Raw genomic sequence first — 8,447 nt, 5'->3', positions numbered from 1 at the left:
GAAGTTTTTAAATGCCGTTAAAAAATATGGGTTAACTTTAAATCAAAATAAATGTCACTACAATCAAAAGTTATAAATATTTTGGGATATACAATATTGCACTTCTATGGACAGTAATTAATGAAAAATAAATTCTCATTGTTGAAACAGATACATGAATGAATTTGCTATTTCTATCATGCTGAGTCAATCTGGAAGACCCGTTACTTTTTTCTCACGTATCCTCACAGATTCTGAACAAAAAAAAATTGATGAATTTTCAAGATTTCCATGCTAAGATACGTCCAGTCAGATCGGGGGACTAGCTTGACTTACCAAGAATTTATTAATTACCTACACTCTAAAGGAATATCTTCAAGTAGAACAACACCATATTGAAGGAAATGGTTAAGTTAAAAGATACAATGGAGTTATATGGAAAGCAGTGAATCTAGCATTGAAAACCAGAAATTTAGACATCACTAAATGGAAAAATGTTCTATATACCAGATGCTCTGCACTCTATATGAAGTTTACTGTCTACAGCAACCAATTGTACACATCATGAACATGTGTTTACTTTTCAATGAAGATCAACTAGCAGAAATTCTATTTCTTCATGAAGGATTCAGACAAAGTATTACTAAGAAAATTTGTATGAATGAATAAGTTTGATCCTTTAGTTGAAGAGGATTATCTTTTAGAAGCCAATGCAGATTATGCCTTAATGCAGTATCCAAACAGAAAGAAAAGTACAGTTGCAACGAAGTACTCAGCTCCTAAAAGTGACCTAAAATTATTGAATCACAATAGTGATTAAGATGAAAATGAAAGTCCAAATAATACACTAAAGAATTCCACTACCAAATCAATATCAGATGAGACAGAAAATTTACCTGTTTAAGAACCGAATCAAGTCTCTGATGATAATCATGAACCAATATTAGAAAATTCAGATTTTCAATCTAGCCGTAAATAAGCTAGAACTAAAAATAAACTAAGATATTTCCAACATTTTGAATTTTGTTCATAAATAGAAATAGGGCCGCATTAAATTATTTGGGTTATGTTGTCTTGTCATTTGTCATAATAATTAAAGAAAAAAGAAGAATAAAGTAATTCTCCTTATTTCAGTTGCCGTCCCGTACCCCCACTTAGTTTCATGTTATGTTTCTCGATACATTGTGCTAGAAAGAGATACCGCAAACCAGTCGAAGAGATCTTGTCGTCAGTGGTGGCGGAGTGAGGGCTCACTCTATGTTAATATATACCTCTATGGTTTGGGGGTAGCTTCCAAACATTTTCACATAGGTTTAGGGCTGGCTACCTTCGGTTAGGATTAAGGATTTTAAGGATACAAATATAATTTTTGACATTTTAGGAGATTCCCTGTATTTTCTGAAGTATTTATTTATTGTTATTGTTATTATTATTTTTTGAAAATTCTATAGATCTACTTGAAAAAATTTGATAAATTTATTGATTATCTTAATAACTTTATTCGAGGGTTTATATAAAATGCTCTGTAAAGATATTGGACTGTCTATTCCAGCTTTTATTAGTTCTAGATACAAATCCATATCTTTATGTTTATTTATGGGGCACTCAAAGATGATGTGTACCAATGTTCCCATAGTACCGCATTCGCATATCGGTGTTTCCGTTTTGCCTATTTTGTGGAGATAACAAGGAGTTTTGCAATGTCCACTTCGTAAACGATTAAGGTTAGTAATATTGTTCCTACCCAAATATCCACATTTGTTATACCAAGGTTTTATAGGGAAACTATCCTGCAGTCCATAATAGTCCGCATATTTACCTTTAATTTGGGAATACCAGTTATTGTAAAATTGAGTCAAGATGTTCTTTTTTGTAACACAAAAGATATCTGTGCTGATGTTTTTTACATCATATGGTACTCTTAATTCTCTCCCAATATTGGCCAAGCTATCTGCCACCTCGTTGCCTTTAATCCCCTGATGTCCCGGTACCCATTCTAATCCTATTGAAAATCCCATATTATTTGCATCTACCAGTAGTTTTTTGGTCATTATAGTTACATAATCCATTTGGTCCCATTTGTGACTAGATATTTTGGATAAGGCACTTTTTGAATCTACAAAGATCACTGCTTTCATGATTTCCTTTTCAATACATACCGATATGGCTTTGTATACCGCTATTATTTCAGTTGTGCAGATTTGTGTGTAGTTATGGAGTCGTGACGAATATTTATAATTGATGCTTGGGATGTAAATTCCAAATCCCGATTGATTTGTTTGTGGGTCTATTGATCCATCTGTATATACGTGGGTATGATTATTATATATTCCACCATATTTAGCTATGAACCTTTCGTTCGATTCAATTTCATATTTTTCAAATTCTAGACTTTTAATTGTAATGGGGTATAGAAGAGTTTTTCTTTCTACCTCATATATAGGATTGATTTTATATCTAATTATGTTTTTTGTTTTTTTGAGTATATTTGTATATGCTAGTGAGTAATCTGGTATGACCTTGTTCCTCCAGAATCTATTGTTTGCATTTATTGCTTCGTTTAGCTTATTTAGACTCTTTACTATGATATTGTTTTTTTCCGGCATTTGTTTGAGTATATATTTATGTGCTAGTATCTCCCTTCTAACTTGTAACGTTGTTACTGAACATTCTGCTTGCAATATTAAGATGGGTGTAGAACGTAGACAACCCGTTACGATTCTCAAGGCAACATTCTGTACTTGTTCCAACCTCATCATCAAACTTTTACTGCAGGGGTTTAAAAGATTGGCTGCGTAATCTAAATGAGATCTAACTATTCCTTTGTATAAACTCAAAAGAATGTTCGGGTCAGCTCCCCATTTTGTACCACAAATTGCTCTCATGACATTTATTCCTTTGTTTGCTTTAGTTATCATGTCATTAATTTGAATTTTCATATTCAAATTGCACTGTAAATGAAATCCCAGATACTTTATTTCATTTTTCCATGGAATTTCCATATTTTGATATATCAAATGTGGGAAGTTATAAGCCTGACTTCTTTTTCTAAATATTATTGCTTTTGATTTGTGTGCTGAAATTTTAAAGTTGTGTTTCTCAAACCACTCCTGTAAATTTATTATATGGGTATTTAAGGAATTAATTAGCTTGTATATATCAGATCCTTGCACCAGAATTACAAAATCATCTGCATATTGAAAACACTCCATCTCATGGTTTATTAAATCATGTAGGGATCTAGTATAGAGATTGAATAATATTGGACTGAGTGGAGACCTTGAGGCAATCCAGTGGATGCTTGCATTGGGCCTAATATATTATTTGATTTGTCTTTAACGTAGATATTTCTGTTGAGCAAAAATTGCAAGATCAAGTTTGCATAAGTTATTGGGATGTCATACTTTAATAAGTATTTATATAGCAAATATATATTGACTGTATCATATGCCCTACTGATATCCAAAAAAATTCCAATTGTATTTAAATTTTTACTAAATCCAGTTCTAATATAATTAATTGTTAAAGCTAAGTTATCGTTGCACCCTTTGTTTCTTCTGAAACCTAACTGCTTAGGCCTTAGTATCGATTTTTTTTCCGTTATATGTTCTATTCTTAATTTAATTATATTTTGCAAAATTTTGCCTACACATGACTCTAGAGCTATGTTTCTATAATTATCCTCACATAAAGGGTCTCTATTGGGTTTTAAAAAGGGAATGACAAGGGTGTTTTTCCATTCTTGTGGAAAACCTGTGTTTCTTTTAACTATTTGATTAAATATTTTTGACAATGCATCTAGCGCCACCAGGGGAAGTCTGTTTATCATGCTATATGTTACAAGATCTAAGCCAGTAGCCTTATCCTTTTTATTTATGACACTTATTATTTCTTGCCTTGAAATGTCCTCCACATCCTCGTTAGTTAGGGTAACCGTGAACTCAGGATCTGTTATGTCAATTGCCAAATTATTTAATATGTTCTGAGCTATGTTTTTGTTGGGAAGTTTAGCAGGGATTACAGCATTTTGATATGTGGAGAATAGCTTAACTGTTCGCCATATTTCAGATAGAGGAGTGTCCCTTGTCAATCCATTGCAAAAGCTTTTGAAGCTATTTCTTTTTTTTGTTTTAAATATTTTTTTACTGTATGCAAATATTTTTTTGATTTCAATATAATTTTCATTGCTTGCTTCTTCCTTATATTTTTTAATTTTTTCTTTTCTTGTTTTTATTAAATTAGAGCATTCCTTATCCCACCAGGGAGGGCTTTTCTTTTTTCTTATAGATTTTTCTGTTTTCAAGAGAGGTATTTCCTCATCACTCACCATTTCCATAATTTGTGTAAATGAATTATAGTCTTCACACCCATTCTTCATCAAGTCTTGTATTTTTGAAGCATAATTCTCCCAATTGACATTCTTTGTATTTCTTTTATGACTTTTTTGTGTTACTATATTTTCATTTACAATTGCGATTTTGCAAGAAGTTGGAAAATGATCACTGCCTCCAGAATCCTCTAACACATCCCATTGGCATATATTTGCAATTTCCGAGGAAATTAGTGTTAGGTCTACCGCTGAGGCATTCTGTCCAGGTAGGGTAATCCGCGTGGGTCTCCCATCATTGCAGCAAACTAGATCCAAATCCTCTAAGGATTCAGCAATTATTCTTCCATTAACATTAACAGACACTTGACTTCCCCAAAGTGCATTGTGTGCATTCATATCCCCCATTAAAATTTTATTTCCCCTGATTTTAATTATGCGTCCAACCCAACTATTTAAATTTATTTTTGCCCTAGGATGGATATAAATGTTAATAACTGTAATGTCCCAATCTATTATTTTTGTTGCTAAAATTTGAATTTTACTAACATTATTATTATACCTATATACTATTTTGTGATCCAGACTATTATGAACCACAGTAGCTAGGCCACCATAACCATCCCCTCGATCCAACCTATGTATTTCATATCCTCTTAGATAGAAGTGATGATTATTTTTTAGCCAAGTTTCATTTAATAGAATTAATTTGGGTCTATGTTCGCTTATGAAATATTTCAGACTGTTATAGTTACTGCTTAAACTTTTTATGTTCCATTGGATAATAAGTGGATTCTTGATATCCATCTAAATCTAGCAACTTTTGGTTCGATGAGCTTTCATGTATAAATAGCTGGTTCAAGTAATTGATTATATGTTCCTTATGTTTCCAATCTAGTTTTTTTAATATCGCATTCAGTGTTTTTTCTGTGTCCCTCTCTAGTTGCTCTGTACGGGAACATCCAGGAGTCTCATTGTTTACTGCACGAGCTCTCTCTTCGCTTCTCCCATTTGGAGATAATAAATATTGATTGTGTACTTCTTTATTGTATGTCTTATTTGTTTCATTAGCCTTTCTTTTATTTTTGTTTGAGTTATTCTCAATTTTTCTACTAAACAGGTGTTCAGGGTTACTCTTTACATTTTCTATCCATCGCATATTGATGGGAATTGTCTCTAAATTATTTGTTTGAGTTTTATGTAATGTTGGGAATTCCTCCTGGCTCATTCTGAATATATTATTCTCTTGCGATTTTCTAGTAGAAACATAAGGAAATCTCTCGCATGCCTCGTAGTATGAAAGATTGTCCAGAGACATGACAGCCTTAATATTCCGCTGCCTCACATACTCTGGACACTCCTCATAGGTACTTATATGAAAGCTGCTATTACAATGTAAACATTTCATCGAACAATCCCCTTCATGTATTTTTTCCGCGCAGTTTTTGCATTTTTCTCCCCCTCTACAAAGATTTTTTGTGTGTCCAAAAAGAAAACACCGATAACATTGAACCACTGGTATCATGTATGGTTTTACCCTAAAAGGGATCCCATATATATTCACTTCCTTCGGGATTACTTTTCCCGAAAAGGTAAATGCGACCGTTTCTGTATCAATATATTTCTCCGTGTCATATTTAGACTTCCGTTTAAATCGTCTTATTTCTAGTACTTTAATGTTGACCGAAGCCAATCCCGAAAATTTGATTAGATCTGCATCCGATATACTAGTATCTACATTAGGTTTGTTCCAACACGACCAAGAACCGTCAGATTACCGTTTCGTTACTAGATAATTAACGTTCCATGGGTTCCATGGGAACGAAATAATACGTTCCATGGTACTGCGCAGGACGGTGATCGTTACATGTACGGTTCTCAGTCGTGTTGGAACAAACCTATAATTAACGACTCCCCTACATGTTACGTTATTTGCCGGAATAAACAATTCATATCCATCATTTCTGACCACGTCATTTAAAACAAATTTATTAGCATCCTCCCATTTCTTGAAAGCAACGCTAATTCGGTTTTTTCCTTTTTTGCTAAGTTTAAGTACATTCTCGATTTTTTTGTCATTTATGTATTTTGCTAATTTCAAAAAACTATAATTACCGACGTTATCGCCTTTTGACTCCATAAATACCTCAAAGGGACCGGTATCAGTGTACTGATAATAGAAATGTTTTTTTCCTTTTTTTATTTCATTGTTATTATTAGTGATTGAATTAGCATTGCTATCAAGTAATGGTGTATTATTTAAACTACTATTATTTTCAGTGTTTTCTATATTATCTAACATCTCCTCATCACCGGGGGGGTTAGCCCCCCCCCCCGTAGTATCCCCCATAATTAACCCTGTAATGCAAAGCTGTCTCTTTTTTTACCTAACTAGATAATGTATAATTTATTTTATTCAAAGAAAGTACAGGAAATTTAGGAATTCAACAGATAGGAAATTTGTTAGTTACCTCTATTATGTAGTTCCTATTTTGTTTTTGCCGCCTGCGTTTTTTTTGAATTATCACTTCCACACTGAACTGTCACACAACCGAACGTTACGAAAGCTCATACAGAAGCACTTTACACTACAACCCGGCAGGAAAATGACACTGACCACTGACAGCAGGACGCAGGAGGATAGGTTAACTCTGGCCGAGATTTTGGTACCAAGTGATAAACCGTGACTTCTGAAAAGAGACTTCATCATTATGAACGATGATGTCGCTTTTCCTATGCGTTGTTTTATTTCACTAGAGTGGTCTCATAGAAGAGTGGGTGGGGTCTCATTGACTGTTTATGTTGGTACCAAGGTATGTGTAGCTGTCCACCCTGTCAATTGGTTGTTCGTTAACCAAAAGTTGTGTATTTAATGTTGTATGGTATACCATTTTGTATCTATTTTTCAATGATTTTTCATTGTTTATCGTCGTATTTTGTCTATTTTGGATTTCGTTTCCTGTTTTTGTGAACTTTATAAACTTTACCACAATGCAAACTGATTATTTAAGGAAATTATTATTGGAAACTCCAGATGTTGCGAGAAAGGTAGGCGAAACAAATTTTATTTACTGTCATTTTGCCCCGATATTTATCAATAATGATGAATTTTGCAAGCAATAACATTATTTCTTTTATTGTTTTAGATATTTATTGAAGCTGAAAATAATTGGGGATTTAGATCCATACGCAATTCAGTCAGAATTGGATTTTACAGTAAAGTGCAGACCATCAAGTTACTATTATAGATATTTATACATATCTGGTGGAATCTCGCAGTTGCTACTCTAAGCAGCAGATGAAAGCATACAAAAGCCTTCAGGCACATAAATATTTTACAGCTGGATTTGTTTTGAATGGAGTAAAAATTGGTAATGATTTCCATATTATTGTTGGAAAGGTATGCCTTTATTTTATTTATTCATCATTAAGAAATATATGGATAACAGTATTAGTGTCTTTTGGATAAATTGGTTCTAAATATTAGATTTATTTACGTGTATATATCTGTATGAAACCAGACATATCGTCGTCCTAATCTGTAAACTGGGAACTCCATAATTATCTGAAAATGATTTATTACTGCCATCTATTTGAATTACTGTCATGATTGTTCTAAAATTATATTATATGAATGTCTGATTTTAAATAAAATATTCTCAATCATTCTAAAGAACGCAAATACTCTAATAAAAATAAATTTTTGTAGTTCAAGAATTTCCAAAAAAATAAAATATTTTTTTAGGTGAAGCATTTCCAAAAATCTAATGCTAAACGACTAAATGCTTGGGTGGGGTGATAGCCAGTTCTGATGACATAGCAAATGCAGATTGTATACATATGGCCGGTAATAGTGAAGTCTGCAGCAATCCTATTTTTAGCTGAGTATGCCCAGGGCAAGACAGACGAAGAAGAACCCAATGTTACAGCTACATGGTTTGGAGATAGCAACATATGCATTCTCTGATGAAAAACTAATGAGTTTTGAAACTGTTCACTTCTTCATCATGAGTAATTATGTATTGGTCTTTTAAATGTGTATTTATTTTTGTAATTAGTATCAACTTGTAATGATAATATACATTTATCGTTTAAGGTATGACTATGTTTTGACTCTAAAATAAATGATTTAAAAATCGAA

At 32.8% G+C, this 8,447-nt stretch overlaps 1 long non-coding RNA gene across 1 annotated transcript; it reads left to right on the top strand.

Annotated features, from left to right (window-relative positions):
• The first annotated feature begins 6,236 nt into the window (after positions 1-6,236).
• LOC126878881 (uncharacterized) lies at positions 6,237-8,447 on the top strand. The gene is made up of 3 exons (XR_007695852.1): positions 6,237-7,354; positions 7,453-7,706; positions 8,052-8,447. It is a non-coding gene; the product is annotated as an uncharacterized LOC126878881 (long non-coding RNA).

The sequence above is a fragment of the Diabrotica virgifera genome, chromosome 1, assembly GCF_917563875.1.
Source record: "Diabrotica virgifera virgifera chromosome 1, PGI_DIABVI_V3a".
Taxonomy (NCBI): Eukaryota; Metazoa; Arthropoda; class Insecta; order Coleoptera; family Chrysomelidae; genus Diabrotica; species Diabrotica virgifera.
The sequence above is the reverse complement of the archived record's forward strand: the minus strand, read 5'-3'. Positions and strand labels throughout refer to the sequence as shown.